Source organism: Puma concolor, chromosome B1, assembly GCF_028749965.1.
Source record: "Puma concolor isolate L17-30 chromosome B1, mPumCon1.1.hap2, whole genome shotgun sequence".
NCBI classification, from domain to species: domain Eukaryota; kingdom Metazoa; phylum Chordata; class Mammalia; order Carnivora; family Felidae; genus Puma; species Puma concolor.
The window spans coordinates 202830920-202849411 of NC_141670.1; the positions used below are offsets into that span (position 1 = coordinate 202830920).

Below are 18492 nucleotides of genomic sequence, written 5' to 3' on the forward strand. Positions count from 1 at the left end.
ATCTCTGGACCCATCTGAGGCTGGGGCACCACTACCCCCAACTTTAGCTTGCTTTGGGGGGGTTCCACATGTTCCACATGGACTTCAAGATAAGATTCTGTTCATTAAAAGGGTTTCACCCCAGGGGTGCCCAGGTGGCTCAGTCGGTTAAGCATCCAACTCTTGGTTTCTACTCAGGTCACAGTCTCGCAGTTCACGGGTTCGAGCCCCCCCGCTGGCTCTGTGCTGCCAGTGTGGAGCCTGCTTGGGATTCTCTCTCTCCCCGCCTCTCTCTCTGCCCCTCCCCTGCTCACGTGCATGCTCTCTCTCTCAAAATAAATATACTTTAAAAAAAAAAATGGGTCCCACCCAATGAAAAAAAAAAAATGAAAATCAATGTCAGAAGAACATTTCAATGATACTGAAAAGTGTTCCTGATCTGTATAATGGGTTAAATTCCTCCCCCTCCTGAAAAAATTCATGTATTGAAGTCTTAACCCCAGTATCTCAGAACATGACCTTATTTGGAGATAAAGTCTTTACCAACACAGTCAGGTTAACACAGTCAGGTTAACATGATAGGGTGGCCCTGATCTAAAATGACTGGTGTGCTTATATAAAGGAAAAATCTGGAGACAGAGAGAAGGGAGAAGGTCACGTGAAGATGGACGAGCTTGGGGCGATGCATCTGTAAGCCAAAACACAACAAAACACAAAATTTGGTTGCCTAACAACCAAATCCAGCAACATATAAAAAGAAGCATACACTGCCACCAGATGGGCTTGATCCCAGGATGCAAAGCTGGTTTAACACCCAAACGTAACCCATGTAATACACCATATTAAATAGGATAAAGGAAAGGGGTGCCTGGGGGGCTCAGTCGGTTGAGCGTCTGACTTCAGCTCAGGTCACGATCTTGTGGTGCATCATTTCGGGCCCCATGTCGGGCTCTGTGCCGACAGCTGGGAGCCTGGAGCCCGCTTCGGATTCTGTGTCTCCCTCTCTCTCTGCCCCTCCTCTGCTCATGCTCTGTCTCTGTCTCTGTCTCTCTCTCAAAAGTAAAGAAAGACTTTTTAAAAGTTAAAAAAATAGGATAAAGGACAAAAACCTCATCAAGATCATCTCAACAGATGAGAAAAGGCCTATGATGCAATCGACTACCTGTCATGATGAAAACGGTCAACAAACGAGGAACAGAAGGAAACTTCCTCAACCCAATAAAGGGCATCTGCAGAACCCCACCCCCAACATCACACTCAACGGTGAAAGCCTGAAAGCTTTCCCTCTACGAGCAGGAACTAGGCGAGGATGTCTAGTCTCACTGCTTCTACTCAACATTGGACTACGGTTTTATCCGGAAAACGTAGGCTAGAAAAAAAGCAATAGAAATATCCAGATTGGAAAGGAAAAAGTAAGACTATCTCTATTTGCAGCTCCCAGGATCTTGTGTACAGAAAACCCTAAGGAATCTATAGAAACCAAGAAAGCCAAAACTATTAAAACTAATAGATGAATTCAGCCAGGTGGCAGGATACAAGATTTGTATACAAAAATTAATTGTATTTCTGTATCAATAATGAAAAAACAAAACTAGGAAAACACCCAGATGGAGTCCAGACAACACGGATCGGGGGGGGGGGGGGGGGGGGCGTGGACACAGACATGGGTATTTTTCCAAAATAGACAAGGTGATTCAAGGTGATTCCAACATGCAGGTGCCAGGGTCGAGAACATCTGCTAGTAACAGATGTGAAGCTTCTCTAGTACCTTCTCCCACTTAACCTGCCTGAAAGACACAACCTACCCTGGGCTGTGCTTCCTTCCAGACACAGTTCATTGGGGGAGGCCAGCCCCGCTGAACTCATCCTCAAATATGGCATACCTTAACGTTTCAAAACTTACCAAAGAAATGTGTGCACTAACTCCTGTACATTATTTGTTTTTAAGGATCCCCCTAAATAGAAGGCCTAAAAGGACGCATAAGGTATTATCTTGAAAACACCATTTCAGATGAATTGGGTTGAGGATACAAAACCAGGAGTCAGAAAACTTCAGGTCAACTCTTACCTTTGGAGTTCTCTGATCTGTCTCGATACCCAGTGAGACGGAAATGATTATGGTCCCTAGTTCACAGGCTAAGAAACTAGAAACTGAGGCTCAGAGAGGTTGAGTGACTTGGGCAAGGTCACACAGCGCACTCCACTGACCCAGGTGCCCCCTGTGCACATGAAAGTCCAATAACTGTGAAGGGAATGAGCTTCGATTACTAGGAACCCTTTTCCCTGTGGCCAACTTTAATTAGAGTGTTTAATCGAAGAGACGACACTGGGCACTGACACCCTCAGGTCAGACACCCCCATCTCTAACAGGCAGGGCAGTTATCTCCGGTACCTTTTGTCTCCCTTGTTAACAGCTGGGGACACTGCCCCCCGGGTCACAGAGCTGGTAGGTAATGGAGCAGGACTGGAACACAGGTCTGGGTTCTTGCCCAACACATGCTTGAGAGGAGGAAATGACACAAGAAACTCCTCTGCCTCCTTCAAGTTAATGGCATAGAAATCAGAAGAGGCCAACTCTTAAAAACACAGTCTCTTGCAGGGCCCTTAAGTCATCTAAGGGGGCTAACACAAAGTTGTTTAGTTTTAAAAGTGCACATCGACAGGTAACAAAGAAACATCAACTGGCCGTCCGCAGAGAACGTGTTTGGGCCGAAACCCCGGAAACACCAATGACTGGGCAACACCCTGGCGAATTAACAGCGGGGGAAGCCTGGGCTCGGAGGTGCGGCCTCGTCTGCTTCCCAGGCCCCGCTGGCCCTAACCATCTTCCACGTGGTCTTCTGGGTGCCCCATCATGTCACTCCTCTGCCGAAATGGCTTCAGGTGGTCCCCCCACTCAGGGTCCAGCCCAAGCCCACCAGCCTCCCATCTGCCTCCTCTTCCTCTAAAGTCCCCCCCCACACCCCCGCCCCCTTCAGCTCTCCGAATGTTCGCCCCCGTGCCTCCCTCTGCCAGAGGGACCGAATGCCATGTGGATATTCTCCTCCTCAGCTCACAAGCCTCCCCCAGAGGCTTCTGTAACCTGCATCAGGGCACCCACGGCTCCTGTGTTCCCCTCTGCCCTGGCCACCCTGGCCACTCTGGGCTGGCATCACCTTCTGACTTGTTCCCATCCAATCACTCATTCATCTCACCCAAGCATCGTTCGTGCAACAGGGATTCGCCGAGCCGTTGCTCGGCCGGACACAGAGACAGAAACACAGACAGACGTCCCTGCCCCCCACCCAGAGCTCACCTCCTCTGAACACTCCATCCTTAGAAGCAAGAACCCGGTCTAGTCAACTTTGTGCCTGGACCTCCCCCAGAGCCTGGTCCTGGGTAGGTGCCCAGAGAATAGTGAGGGACCAAATGAAGATTGGACGTGATTCCCGTTGCAGGACAGCTTTCTGGAAAAGCAGTGGGTTGGGCGATGTGGACGCCGCTGAGTAAACTCTAGACCCCACGCTGAACGCCAGCTAGAGCGCGATGATTTGGTGCCTCTCTTTCAGGCCAAGAGCAGGGCAACCGCATTTCCTGGTGAGAGGCTCCAGGTGGACGAAGGACGGCCGGTCTCAAAGGCTGGCTCACACCCAGCAGATCTTCCCTGGGCAGAGGCGTGGCGCCATTTTGCATTTGTTTCTTCCTAAGCAAATGAGGGTTTCGGGCCTCAGCTTCCGGACTCCAGGAAATGCATGCAAACATTCCTTTTCTCCACGGCCCCTCGCAGTAACCCTGACACCGCTCGGACTCCACGGAGGGCGAGTCTGCCCTTTCAAGATGGCAGAGCCAACTTCTTCCCTTCTTGCACCCAGCGCCCTTGGCCAGCATATCCTCGGGCCAAGCAGGTGCTGGGAGACCGGACCTCCAGGAGCTGCGGCAAACGCGCACTTACATTTCTCACGTATTGTCCACTTGTCCACCGCGGCTCTCCCGCACCCGCCCAACACAGCCCCCACCATCCGCTCCAAATGTCAAGTCCAGGAGGCTGGGGCTTTATCTGTGGATTTTCCACAGCATCCATCCTGAGGCCTGGCTCATAGTAAGCACTCACTTTTCTTCACTGGGTGAATTTCCCTGCACAGACACGTGGAAGGAGACAGGGGAGTTCCTGGTCAGGGCCCGGGCCTGGATGAGGGGACAGGGCAAGAAGGCAGGAAGACGCCCAGGTTTCTGATGCGGGTAACTGGATGGCGTCACAGGGTGCTTTTAGGTTTGCAGGAGGCGGGGGGGGGGGGGGGGTTTCCAAAAGGCTACACAGCAGGCCCGAATACACGCACCCAGAAAACAGCGGGCTGGGGGTTTGCACCCTGGCTGGATTTTATCCAAGGTCCTGGGGCTGGAGGGCTGGCCAGGACTGACAGCCTGCGGCTCACGTTTATGGGGCAAAAGGCTTTGCAAAGGAACCAGGGTCCAAGAGTCCCCTTCTTCCTGGCTGCCCGGGACGTTTCACGGCTTTAAAGCAGCACATGGCATGTGTCTACCAAGGCGTGGGGCTCACTCACGAGTCCCAAACTTGCCACTGAGGGCACAGGGCCAATTTGTAGAAGCAAAGACCCAACTGAGCAGATGGCCTAGTCAGGTCTGTTCCTCATAAGTTACAGTCTTCAAGAAAAATAAAATGAAATGCTCATCAAGGAAAAAATTCGAGGGGTTCAGAAAAGAAAACAAAAAGTAATTTACAGCCTACCCCTACACACACACACACACACACACACACACACACACACGCACACACACACGCACACACACGCGCGCGCACACACACACACACCAATTTTACAGCCCTTCCTCCGACGAAGAAATGACCCAACAGTGAGCACTCTGTCCCGGCCCAGTTCTGGGCAGACCCTCACACTTGACCCTCAAGTCTCACCGATGAAGAAGGACTCTCACGCTTTACAGACGGGAAGGCAGGGTTTCAGCGAAATCAGGTGTCAGGGCCCAAGGCCGCCCTGGTAAGAAGTACTGAGACCAGGACCTGAAACCAGGCCCGACTCCAAACCCCAGCGTGTCTGTCCCACACGTGCCCAAAGTGGAAGGAAGGTCCGTGTCATTTAGCTCCCAAAGAGTAGAAAATTGGGGGAAGAAAAAAAAAAACCTGACTTGAATTCAATATGTACATCTGCTCACCAAGTCCCAATTATATCAAGTTCTCATTCTACCTGTGGGGTCCTCCTCTCCCATCCAGGCCGTAAGCTCCTTGGCAAGGGGGCCAGGGCCACGCTTCTTGCCTCCCCGCCAGCACAGAGCAGACCCTTCTTACCCGGTGCTCAAAAGCTGGCCTCAGCGCCTCAGCAAGGTATCCCACTGGCAGCTAGGATCTGTAGCACAGCCCAGCCCTCCCCCCCAGGAGCCCGTCCTCCCTGCCCATGCCTCTGGCCTGCCCTCCTCTGCACCTCCGCCTGCCCACGACACTGCCCTTCTTCCCAAGCCTCCACCCGCCTAAACCCCACATCCTCCAAGGTCAACGTCACGTTCATTCTTTCAACAGACATGCTGCGGGAGGGAGGGCGAATGAGACGGGTAGTAGGCCAGCATCCCCGCTTCCCTACAGCATAGAACATTCCACCAGGTCAGAGAGACCGAGCAAGGGGGGCAGCTCCCGGTCGGAGCTCCATGCCTTTGAAATTGATGCTGTTACTGTCCCCGTCCCAACCCCCATTTCAGAGAAGGGGACAGTGGGACCCACCCAAGATCACGGACTGGGAAGCAGCCCCCACCCCTTCAGAGCTCCATCTACCCAAATCCTTTGCTACTGTGCCGTGAACTGCAAGGGCAGTGTCTATGGCTCATCCACCTCTGTGTCCCCAGGGCCCTACCCAGGGCCTGACGCAGCAGGGACACGGCCCTGCTTGCTGAACAGAGTGGTTTCTGCATCCAGGAATAGACACGTGCTTCTGCTCCCAGCTCTGACGTCGCATTCCCGGCCCTCAGCGGCCTCCTGATCTTGATGAATAGCCCTCGGAGTGGCAGTGCCTGCCTCCGCGTCTGTCTGGCCTCCTCCCTGAAACCCCGCAGCCTCCATCTGGGCCCCAGAAAAGTGCCTGATGCTGCTGGTAGGAAGCAAAATCTTTTTTAAAAACAAACAAAAACAAAAACAAAAACAGAAACACCTTTGCAACATGGGTCTCTAAAATCAGCTTCCGAGGACCAGGACAGGAGGAAGAGACCAAGGAGGACACGTCCACACCTGGCCCTTAGGCTCCTCCTTCTCAGCAAGACGCTCACAGTGTCTCCCAACAAAAGACACTGTTTCTGCACTGGAGCAGGTGAGAATTCAGCGAGCTCGGGGACCATCCGTCCTTAAACAACACACCTCCGTCCCAGTGTTGCCCTGAGAAGTAAACGAGGCCACAGAAGTAAAACCAGTTCGCCCAGTGCTAGGCACAGGATACACAGTGACAAAACATTCACTCATGTCAGTAGGATTACTTGGTAACCGCCGCTGGTCCGCACCACTGTGCCTAATGCACTGTAACCACTGAGGCAGAGGAGGAGGGAGGGAGGGAGGCCACGAATCAACCAGAAATACAACAGCCTAACCAACAGCCAGTCCCTAAATGGGAGCCAAAAAGCCAAGCGTCTGTGACTCCTGGCCAGGGCGCCCCGTGGCGGTGCTGGTGAACTGCCCTGACCCACCCAGGCCTCTGAGGGGAAGACAGGAGGTCTAAGCCCGCAGCCCCTGATCCCTACACCCCCACCCCCACCCCAGGTGTCGCTGCCCACCTGCTGAGGAGCCAAGACAAGACCTGGCCCCGGGGGGAGTGGGCGTCAGCCCTCACGACACTGGCAGTGTCTAAAAGAGAAAAAAATGGAACATTGGAAGCTGATACCTGGGAGCGTGCAGAGGACTCTATAACCCCCAAAGGGAAACTCAGGTTCTTTGGTCTTGAAACTTGGAAAACTTCCCTCCTGGGGTGCCTGGGTGGCTCAGTTGGTTGAGTGTCCGATTTTGGCTCAGGTCATTCGGCTCATGAGTTCGAACCCCGCGACAGGCTCTGTGCTGACAGCTCGGAGCCTGGAGCCTGCTTCCGATTCTGTGTCTCCCTCTCTCTCTGCCCCTCCCCTGCTCACGCTCTGTCTCTCTCTCTCTCTCTAAAATAAATAAACATTAAAAAAAAACTATGAAGGAAGGAAGGAAGGAAGGAAGGAAGGAAGGAAAGAAGGAAGGAAGGAAGGAAGGGGAGAAGGACAGAAAAGCTCCCTTCTGCAGGACCTCCTCACAGAAGCGGGCATCCCTTAGCAACCTGAGCAGACCCATGCCACCTGCCCGCCCATGTGAGGGCAGCCTGTCTTCTGCCACAAGCCACACCCACGCCCATTCATCACGGCCACCTCCCTCCACACCGGGCAGTGAAGCCGGCCAAGGCCTCCACGCCGGGCCCCACCCTGCCCATCCTGCCCCTGGCACAACACCTGTGCGGCACCCGCCTCTCTGGGCCTCCAGTGTGCCTTGGAAAAGTGAGGCGCGTTTGGCCCAGATGGGGGTCTCCAACCCTCAGTCACGCAGGTGCGGCTGCTGTGGCTTCTGTGTAAAACACATACGACCCATATTTACTTTTTCAAAATCAACTTTACTGTGGTGTGGTTTACACTTGAAGTTACAAGTCAAAGAGTTTTAGCCATTGTGATCAAGAACATCTTGGGGAACCCCAAGAAAGTTCCTTCACGGCCCCTCTGCAACTTACCTTCATTTGCCTAATATTCTTCTTATAATCGCTGACTTTTGAAATCATACATACAACGTGGATGCAACTGGAGGGTATTATGCTAAGCGAAATAACTCAGAGAAAGACAGATACATGATTTCACTCCTATGTGGAATTTGAGAAACTCAACAGATGCACACAGGGGAAGGGAAGGAAAAATAAGATAAAAACAGAGAGGGAGGCAAACCATAAGGGACTCTTCAATCCAGAGAATCAACGGAGGGTAGCTGGAGGGGAGGTGGGAGGGGGTTGGGTTACATGGGTGGTGGGCATTAAGGAGGGCACTTTTCGGGATGAGCACTGGGTGTTTTATGGAAGTGATGAATCCCTGTGTTCTACTCCTGGAACGAAGACCACACTGTATGTTAGCTAACTTGAATTTAAATAAATAATGTTTTTAAGAAGTATGGACTATTTCAGGGGCGCCTGGGTGGCGCAGTCGGTTAAGCGTCCGACTTCAGCCAGGTCACGATCTCGCGGTCCGTGAGTTTGAGCCCCGCGTCAGGCTCTGGGCTGATGGCTCGGAGCCTGGAGGCTGTTTCCAATTCTGTGTCTCCCTCTCTCTCTGCCCCTCCCCCGTTCATGCTCTGTCTCTCTCTGTCCCAAAAATAAATAAACGTTGAAAAAAAAAAATTAAAAAAAAAAAAAAGAAGTATGGACTATTTCAGTCCATGTACACACACACACACACACACACACACACACACAGTCCATGTACACACACACACACACACACACACACAGACTTAATGTGCTATATTTTCTCTAATACACACTGAAATACTATCAAAATAAAACACTTCTGTCCCCGTGCCACCCAAACCCTTCTCCCGCATCACAGAGCCACACGGCCCCCGGAGAAATGACCACTCCCTGAGGAAGTCTAGATTCCTGGGGAAGTCTGGGGAAGTCTGGATTCCAGCCCGGGTCCAGTCTAGCCTGATGCCTGCATACAGCAGGGGCTTGCTGGCGGCTGAACCACAGTGATGATTCAAGGCCCATTTTTCCAACTCTCACCTCCTGAGACCCACCTTCCCTGGCGGGAGGCAGCCAGCTTACGCTCTGCAGAGCTGATCAATACGGTGCACGGACACCACTCTGGAGGCCAAGCAAAGAGCAAGCCAGGTGGACGCAGAAGACGACCAGAGGCCACGTCCCGGGAGCCGCGTCTTAGCCCGCTAAGTTATTTTCATTCCCGTCAAACCTTCTGCAAGAGGAGCCTTCTGAGATGTCGCATTTGGTTTCCCAGAAGGGATTTACCACAAAGCGTGTAAAGAAAGACTGGTTGCCTTCCAAGTCCCAGTTCCAAGGCAAACTAAATAATGAAGGGAAGCCTTCTGCGCCCTTAGCAATTGGGCAAGAATTTGTCAGATGTCTACGGTCCTTTAAAAAGCTAGGAAATGAGTGGGGGCGCGTTTCAGCCTAGAAAGAGGCACACACAGCCGAAGAGCTGAGACACGAGGAGGTCCAGGGCGACTTTCAAGAGCCCGACGATGCTGGGCCCGCCTCTGCAGCCCACGGCCACCCTCATTAGCAGCCCCACCCCAACCATGACCCCACACCCGGCCGTGACCCACTGACGTCACCCCAAACACACCGCTGTACCTGTGCACACGCCAGCTCATCAGCTGGGACAGCCCTCCCTTCCTCCTCCACCTGGAAAACTCCTATTCACTCCTCGAAAGCCAAGCGGGGTTGAGGGTCGAGCTCTGCCATCACCTCCCACGAGACTCTTGTCACACAGCGGCACGTGGGGGTGGGGTGGTATTAGAGAAGGCCGAAACCAAGTCCTAAAGGCTCTCCCTCCTTCCCCCGTGCGCCAAGGGGTTTACGGGTCGTGTCCAGGCAGCAGGATGTGAAGGAGGGGATGTGAGCAGAGGGACACATCCAGACCAATGTGGTAGAAAGGTGTTCCCAGGGGCAGCGTGGGTGACGGGCTGGGCGTGGATTTGCGACGTGAGGTCCGTCGTCCGGCATCAGCTCCTACACGCGCGGCGAAGCACATCCAGAGCTTCCGTCCACAGAGCCACGGCCACGCCCGAGCTGTGGATGCGGGCACCGTGCAGACGGTTCTCCCTGCTCCGCCTGCCGTATGCCAAATCGGCAACCACCGCCACCACGGCCACAGCGTGCACAGCTGGGTCCACCAGCGTGGTTCATTCACTCCTTATGGTAGCCCTAAAAAGTCGGTACTATGACTGTCCCAGTTGAGGGATGAGAAAACACTGTGGCAAGGCAAAGAACTTGCCCAAAAGTCCCCCGCTAATAAGTGAGGAATGAACCCAGGCAGTCGGGCTCCAGGGCCACATGTGGTGGTAGGGAGAACCACAGCGAACTCCTACCTCACCCTTAAAAACTCAGCCCAAGTATCCCTGCCCAACTGACCCTAAAGAAACCACGGAGGAGGTATGCAAGTCGTATTCAGTGGCAGGGACATTCACAGATGTGTCATTTACAATAGGAAGATGGAAAAAAATAATAACAAACTAAATATCTGCTAAATCCCCAACAAGTAAATGTATTCTAGATGTATTCTAGGACATTCATACAATGGGCTACTATGAAGTCATTAACACTGAAGCTCTGTTTGTCACATTTTGGTTGGAAGTCCTCCTGCCCTGGGACCTCCTGGTGTGCTGGGGAAAATGCAGACCCCCGAGTCTCATCCTACACCTGATAAAGAGCAAAGACTAGAAGCAGGGAAATCAGAACATAGATTTTTTGCACATGAATTTTTCTGCACGGCAGTGTTTGCGAATTGCTACCGGGAATGCATACTGATTGCCCTGGAAGGGAGTGAGCTCGGTGAGAAGTTTTGTCCGCCGTGGGGTCCTCAGCGCCTAGAACAGTGCCTGGCACATAGTAGGTGCTCATGAAATATTCTGTGGCTGAGTGAACCCATCAATCAGCAAACTTCTGACACCAATCTGTTTAGCATTAGCTACATTTTTGAGCAGTCCGTGGGCTTTTGGGGCGCAGGGACTGGGAGCAGCCTCTCATCCCTCTGTGCCCACACAAAGCCAGCCCTTGGCCGTGGTCTGTCAGCAAGTCAACGAGGGGACACTGATGCACTGCCCAGCCCTGTGGTGCGTGTTTCTTCACTAACATCTCTGAAATGACAACGTGTCTTACAGCCTGATTCTGTCACTGTTGCCTCTTCTCCCTTTCTTCGGTGGTATAAATACAATGACGCATCTCTCAACCGATGGCATCTTAGATTTAATAGAGCACGGTAACTAACGGAGTCCACAATTCTGATTTAAAAAACTAAGATCAGATGCCGACACAGCTAACAGATTGCCGTGCACTCCCTTTCTTATGATTTGCAAAAATTAATCCCACGCCATCTGCTCCAAGCTTTTGGCTTCAGCCCCCGGTGGTCCTGGCCGTCCCACACTTAGCTCCTGAGATACGAATGCAAGGTCTGATGCAAACGGCAGTTTACGTGTCTTCACCCGGACACTTGTGACAGCATCGGCTGGAGGGGTTTTTCTACAGCATTTTCCTCGGAGGCACAGGATGGGCCAGAGGCTGGTGCTGGGCCAGAACCCAGGTACCTCCAACCCCACTGGCCCTGGATGTTCAGCGGGGCACGTGGTCTGTCCACAGCAGCTGTCGGTCCCGCTGTGACTTCCCAGCACTCGGGGGACCGGCACCTGCTCGCTGATGCTCCACGGCCCTGCGTTTCCCGTAACTAGTCCCGCGGCTCAGAAGAGAGCCGAACGCCCTGGGTGAGTTACTCTCATCTGCAGAAGGGGACCGGGGATGGGAATCTGGCCCCCAACCCAGGGTTGTTCTGAGAACCACATGAGAGTCATCTGAAAACTCTCTAAAAGCAGCAACATCTACACGGTGCGGGGGGGGGGGGGGGGGGGGGGATTAGCGACACTCAGGAAGCTGCGACGTGGAGACAGAGAAACCCTCCGACTTCCCGCCGGAACACCTCACCTTTTTGACTAAACCCTACCCTGTCCTGACCTTCTCATGAGCCAGTGGTGCCGGCAGTGAAGACACGGGATGTGAAGCCCGAATCCACGGCCACCGACCCCCTGTGCTATCCTGGCCGGGCCACCCAAGACCCCCGAAGCCTCCTTGTGTGTAAACGGGGCCCTGGCTGACTGCGCTCCCATTCCCCGAGCGGTAGACCTGCCCTCTGTCTGGTGCCAGAGACTGCACGGTGGGGAACGGAGCTACTCCCGGCGACGTAGGTCTTCATTTACACCAGCGGCGTGAGGCCGGCGCAGCGTTCCTGCTGAGGATCGTTTCAGCCCCCCCGAACAACAAAGCTGGCCAAGCTCGCACAAGTTCAGAAGGGTTCTCTGGGCCGCGTTCCGGGGCGACAGCAATAGAGAACAGTGAGTGCGACAAGGCGGGGCCCCGGCCACAGGCTGGCTCCGGGGACCCCGTCCAGGCTCCTCCCGCCCTCTCCGTCTCTGTCCCCTGGCTGGAAAGCAAGGATGGTAAGAACGGGCCAGGGCTGCGGACAGATGATGCCCAGCACACGGCACGAGCTCCGGGCGTCCCCGTGTGCTCCCCGGCACGCTCCGGCTTCCCACCAGTGATCTCAACTGCAAACAGAAAGCACTTGAAGGCCAAGAACCTTCCAGCGTCGGGACGACGGTGGGGCAGTGATGTCTCCCTGCCCACCGGCCTGCAGGCAGGGATCTCGGAAATGCTGCCGAGGAACACGGGGCCGCGAAGCTTCGCGGCACCAGAGCTGGTGGCTTCGGAAGCCCCTGGCGAATTCATCTGGGAGGTGGCGAGCAAATGGCTGTAGGTCAAATACAGATAGGGGTTTGGAGCCAGGGGTGGGCCGTGACCGAATGGAAAGCAGGGACGAGGACATTCCAGAAAGGCTGGAGTGGAGGACAATCCACACCCCCCTACCCCGGGCCGCCCCTCCCAGATGGTAACAGCCAACTTCTGATAGGGAGTCTTTTTATTTTATTTTTTAAGTTTACTTATTTATTTTGAGACAGAGCAAGCGAGCAGGGGAGAGGCAGAGAGAGAGACAGAGAGAGTCCCAAGCAGGCTCCGCACCGTCAGTGAGGACCCTGACGCGGGGCTCAAACCCACGAACCAGGAGATCGTGACCTGAGCCGAAACCAAGAGTCAGATGCTTAACCGACTCGGCCCCCCCAGGCACCCCAAGAAGTTCATCTTTTCAGCTGGAAACAAAAGCTGGTCTGAAAACTTCAAGCTGGAAGTTTGTGTCTCTCTCCAGAGGGAGAAAAACTAGGCTGCTCAGCAGATCGATGAGACAGAAGACACAGTCCAAACACAGATTCAAGGGCGGACAGGAATTTGACCCACGTAAAAGGCAAGAGAGAGCAGCTGAGCCCCTGCTGCCACACCGGGCAAAGGACTAACTGCTTGGGAACAGGCAAGAGCAGACGTCCACTGAGACCCTTACAGCAAAACAACTTACAGGTGGGTCACGTGCTAAGTAAACGCAAAGAAACCACAAAACTAAGAAATCTCCGGGAAACAACCATCAAAGGAGACCAAAAAGCCTAAGCAGCCACAGAAGACACCTGTGTTGAAGCTCCACGAAGGAAAAGCATCGCACCACAGGCAAGAGCGTCAAACCACAGGTGGGGAGAAAACATTAGTCGCATGTCACAGACCACAGGCGAATGTATTTCATGGGTTAGGAGGGCTCTACAAATGACAGTGGTCTGGGGGCGCCTGGGTGGCCCAGTCGGTTGAGCATCCGACTTCGGCTCAGGTCACGATCTCGTGATTCGTGAGTTCGAGCCCCGCGTCGGGCTCCGTGCTGACAGCTCGGAGCCTGGAGCCTGTTTCAGATTCTGTGTCTCCCTCTCTCTGACCCTCCCCTGCTTGTGCGCATGTGCTCTCTCTCGCTCTCAAAAATAAATAAACATTAAAAAAAAAATTAAAAAGAAAAAAAAATCAAAGGTGTTTTGAGAGCACACCAATCGTGGAATTAGTGTGAATAACGAAGAAGCGGTTCCCCGAAGAGGAGAAAGCACGTGGCCGGTACACACACCACGAGATGTAACCGACGGAACGGGGACCAGAAGAATTCTCACTTACCACATTAGCCGAGATCTGCAACATTCACTGTTGGCAAGGCTCTGGCAAACTGCTATTCTCATTCACTCTCGGTGGGTACAAGTTGGCACAACTTTTTCTGGAGTGCTGTTTGACAATTTCTGTGAAAAATTTAAATATGGATCGCTTTTTGGCTCCCTAACGTCACTTCTCGGCTCTGTCCTAAGGGGGTAATTGGACAAGGGGATGGTCCACGACACTGGGGATGGCAGAGAACTGGTTAGTTAACTAAGGCGCAGAGTGCCCAAACTGTGGAGGCTGGGGGACAATTTGTGTCACAGCTGCCTTGTAGGGAAAAGCCAGTCACAAGCAGTGAGATCCCCTTTCTCAGGGGGAAAAAAAAAACCCCACACGGACACAGACACCTGCTGACATCACAGCCCTAAGGAACAGGGGAAGCCAGGAAAGCTATTTCCATTTGGGGGCAGGGGAGGAGGCTGTGTGAACCAAGAGAATTCTTGGAAAGAGAAGGTGGCCGCTCCTACCAAGGGCAGGGGAGGGAGAGAACCGAGGACATGGGAGAGGGTAGGTCTGGGCCAAGAAAACCGGGAAGAAATGGAGAGGGGAGAGGTCAAGTCACACAGCTGCTCCAAAACACACGGATGGGATTTTTAGGGTCCCCCAAAGCACTGGATAGTGGCTAAGTGCTAAAAAAAAAACAAAAACAAAAAAAAAAAATGCTTTCCAACGTAATAGCAATAAGCAATCCGCGCACAAAACTAGAAGGTGCTTATTTATGCCTGAATCAAAAGCAGCTGGGAAAAATAGCACAGAACGTTCAGGAGAGAGAAGAAAATGGCGTTTCCATCTCGCGGATGCAGAAGAAAGCTGAACTGGGAGCCAGACACCATCATCCTCAAGCCTGAACCCCCAAAGCAACACTCCCTTCTTCTCCGTGGCCCTGGCCCCCTCTCCTTCCCACCTTTCTCCAAACCTCCCACGCCGTCCTCCCTCCAAGGGCGCCTCACCATCCACTTGTCGTACTCAGGTCACCCCCATTAAAACAAAACCGAGCCCCCCTGCGCCCAATCCCCCTAACCTCTGCCTCTCTCTGCTTGTCCACAGTCGTTCGGGGCTGTCTCCATCTGTCGTCCGGATGGCCTCCTCACTTCTCTGCAGTGTGGCGTCACCTCCACCGGCCTCCACTCACCCTCCCTTGACCGCCACGTTGCCAGATTGAGCCCACGCTTCGTAATTTAACTTCTTTGACCATTAAGTGGACTTTGACATCGCTGACCCCAGCCTTCCAGCCCAGACACTCTCTCCCCTGATGATCACGGTCACATTTAGTCCATAAGGTAATGATCTTACTTGCTCAGGACCGCCGAATCGTCGCCATGCGTAGGCACCACGCTAGAGCGTGATGGCCCCGTCCTACTCAATCCCCCCTCTCAGCCGACACTGATACCACTGTCACTTTACAAACAGGGCGCCCGAGGCAGTAAGGGATCAAGCAGGGAGGTCTGGGAGGGGAGTTGACATGCCTTCCAGGCAAGAGGATGCACCCCCCAGACTGGCAGGCTGACGGCACAGGGCCCTGGGAAGGAAAGGCGTGGGCTCTGGTGAGACAGCTTCGTTGCCATCAAACACTGGTGAGGTCCTCTGTCGTGTACCCCCCCAACACCCCCCAGACCTCACAGCCTCCCTCCCTCAGCCCCTGCTCCAGCAACACTGGCCTCCTGCTGTCCCTCAACCGACCAAGCACAGGGCCAACCACAGGGCCTTTGCACTTGCTACCTGTCTCTCTCTGGACCACTCTTCCCCCAAATGCCTGCACGGCTTCCTCCCTCAGTCCCCTCAGGCTTCTCTGGACCCCCTTTAACATAGTTCTAGATCTCAGCACCACTTCCCGTGTCACATGTTTGTCTGTGTGGGTGACCCATCTCTCCCACTGGCAGACAAGCTCCAGGAGGGCAGGGACGTGGCCTGGCGTGTTCACGGCGGTTCCCCCAGGGCCCAGCGCAGTACATGACACACAGCAGATGCTCAGGGTCATGATTAACACCTATGGGGTCCAACTTGTTGGTGTCCCACATGCCCCGTGAGCATCTGCTCTGAGCACATGTGCGGGTGGGTCCCTCCCCGCCTCTGTGAAGGCGTCAGTCCAATAGGGAAGAGCACCGGGTAGAGAAAGAGGGTGTCGAGCTCTGCCAAGGAATCCCACAGTCCTGTGGGGGCCCAAGCTTCAGGGAAAGTCCTGGAGACCGTGGCCTGAGATTCAGCACCAACAGGAGCCGGCCGGGGTGGGGGGTCCGGGCATGGGGTGGCGTGGGGGGCGTCAATCAGAGTACAGTTTTAGAGCCCAAAGGAGTAAGAGAAGGCAGCTGTTTGGAGGAACCATGCGTATGCCCCCCGATTTCTCCTACCATCCGGTGGGAGAACACCCGCTGGCCACCTCCTCCATGCAGGCCCCGAAGGTACTGGGAATCTAGCATCCAGAGGGAACATGCAGGCGTCACCCTCGAGTGGGAGGAGCAAACGCTAGTCCAACACACCTACAGCTGAGCAGATGCCGAACCCCGGACAGGTGCTCTGCAAGAAAGGAAACCGGCCACTGGGGGGGGGGGTAGCAAACTGTCCTGGACACGGAGGTTCCCCAAAGACTTTGAGCAAGAAGTGATGCTAAGCGGAGTTCTGAAGGAGGAGAAAGGGCCGACCCAGTGGAAAGGAATGGAACACTCCAGGCAGAGGGAGCTGGCGCACCAGGGGAAAGCAAGGAGCCCACATGGCGGGCAGGTGGGCAGGAAGGATCACCAGGGGCACGGGGGATGCACGGGACACAGGGGGCCAAGGGACAGGCCACGCTGGGGCACCCTCATGTCTGATCGGCACAGTGGGGACACTGTGCCTCCCTGCTGGGGTGGAGGAGCCAGGAAGGTGAGCGGTTTGCACGGGCAGACCCCACGTTCGGGCTCAGCCATGCCTGGGATGGGGCAGGCCAGACCCAGACGGGGGGCTGGGAGCTCAGCCGGATCGGGGGGCAGGTCACCAGGGGGGCTCTTGAGGGCCACTACCAAACTCGGCCCTTGTCTTCCTGGAGGGCGGTGGGAACTAGTGTGGTCCGCCGGTCTGACAAGTGACAGACGAGACTTAGCTGCAGGAAGGCCCCCCGGGGGCCGGGACACAGCCCCGCAGCTCAGCCGGGCTTGCTCCCGCGCAGTCAGGTCGGCAGGGGTCCGGGAAGCTCCCCACCCGCGTTAGCCTGGCCCTGGTCTTTCCGGCTGAGGTCCCTGGGGAGCCGAGAGGCAGGGCTGGGTGAAACCAGAGGTCTGGCTTCTCCACACGTTCCAGATGCAGGTTCCCATTTTTTGATTCCCCAAATGCAGATGGGACTGCACTTTAGGGAAAGGGTTGACTTGCACGAGGCAGTCACGGCGGTGGGAAAGCCGCCGTCTCATCCCATCCATCGGCTCTGCCGCCGTCACGGCCACCGGCTAAGGGGGCGGCATTTACCTTGTCACCAGTACCCCCACCGTCAAGGGGAGAAGAGTGGCTCAGAGGGGCTGACACTTGCCCCAAGTCGCCCAGCTAGGAGCTGGGCGTGGGACCCAAGCGTGTCTGATCCCAAAGCCCGGGTCCCTCGCCATCAGCACCGCTCACGGCCCGATGGGCCAGTGGACGCAGTCCAGGCCGAGTTTCGGGAGGGGCTGTGGGGCTGCAACGGGACGGTGCCACATCTGTGGGAACCAGCGGTCACCGTGCGGGAGCGAGCCCGTGCCCCTCTGCGCCTGCAAAGCTGCTCAGCGCTCTGCCCTCCCGCCACCCGCAAAGCAGCATATCCACACCAGCTCCACCGTGACCGTGCGAGGCCACGGCCCCGGACGTGAGACGCGCTGGAACATTCCGCTCTGCTGCCTCATGATCAAACCCGGCTTCAGGCTCTGCGGGGCTTTCAGTGGAAAGAAACGGCCGTGCCCCTGAGAGCCGGAGGCCTGGGTCCTGCAGAGTTCAGACAGTTCTGGAGGTCAAAGCCCAAATTCAGATCACGGGGCAGAAATCACGGGCTCAGCAGGGCCTCACTCCCCCGGGGGGTTTCGGGAAGACTCCCTCCTTGCCTCTTCCAGCTCCCGGCGGCTCGTGGAGCCTCTACCCCAGCTTCACACTGCCTTCTCCTGCGTCACATTTCCTGCCTCACTCCTATAAGAACACTTGTCACTGGATTTAGGACCCACCCACATAATTCAGGATAAACTCCCCCCCCCCAAATTCTTATTCACATCTTCTGCCATGTAAGGTAATACTCGCTCTTTTGGCGCACAGAGTAACATTCACAGGCTCCAAGAGTAAGGACGCGCACATTTCTTTTGGAGGCCACCATTCGGCCACGACAGATATCACGTGTGCAACCCAGCCAACAGGCAAGGTCGGTCTAACAGACGGCTTACATCTAAGCAGCAGTGGAGACTAGAGGCTAAAAGCACACGCTCTGAGCTCCCCACGCCAGCTGTGCGCCTTGGGCAAGTTTCTTAACCTCCCCGTGCCTCAGTTTCCTTGTCTGCAACAGTCTCTACCACTCAGGGTCTGGATGTGCACGCCCAGCACTTAGAAAAGGGCCTGGCCCACGGGCCGCACGCAGTGACGGCTGCTGATAATAGAATTCTTGGAATCCGTCTTGCTCCAAACCTGCCCCTCCTCCCTGGGATGAGACCTGGCTCGGCAAAGAGCCACCCTCCTCCAGTCAATCACCCAG

General features: G+C 54.8%; 1 protein-coding gene across 3 annotated transcripts in view; it reads right to left on the bottom strand.

Annotated features, from left to right (window-relative positions):
* The window catches only part of JAKMIP1 (janus kinase and microtubule interacting protein 1), a 136704-nt gene that overhangs the window by 89805 nt on the left and 28407 nt on the right, over positions 1-18492 (bottom strand). For all 3 annotated transcript variants that reach the window (XM_086705490.1, XM_086705491.1, XM_086705492.1), the window contains exon 2: positions 13785-13903. The gene's annotated coding sequence lies outside the window, so the exon portion shown is untranslated. The remainder of the gene's footprint in view (positions 1-13784; positions 13904-18492) is intronic.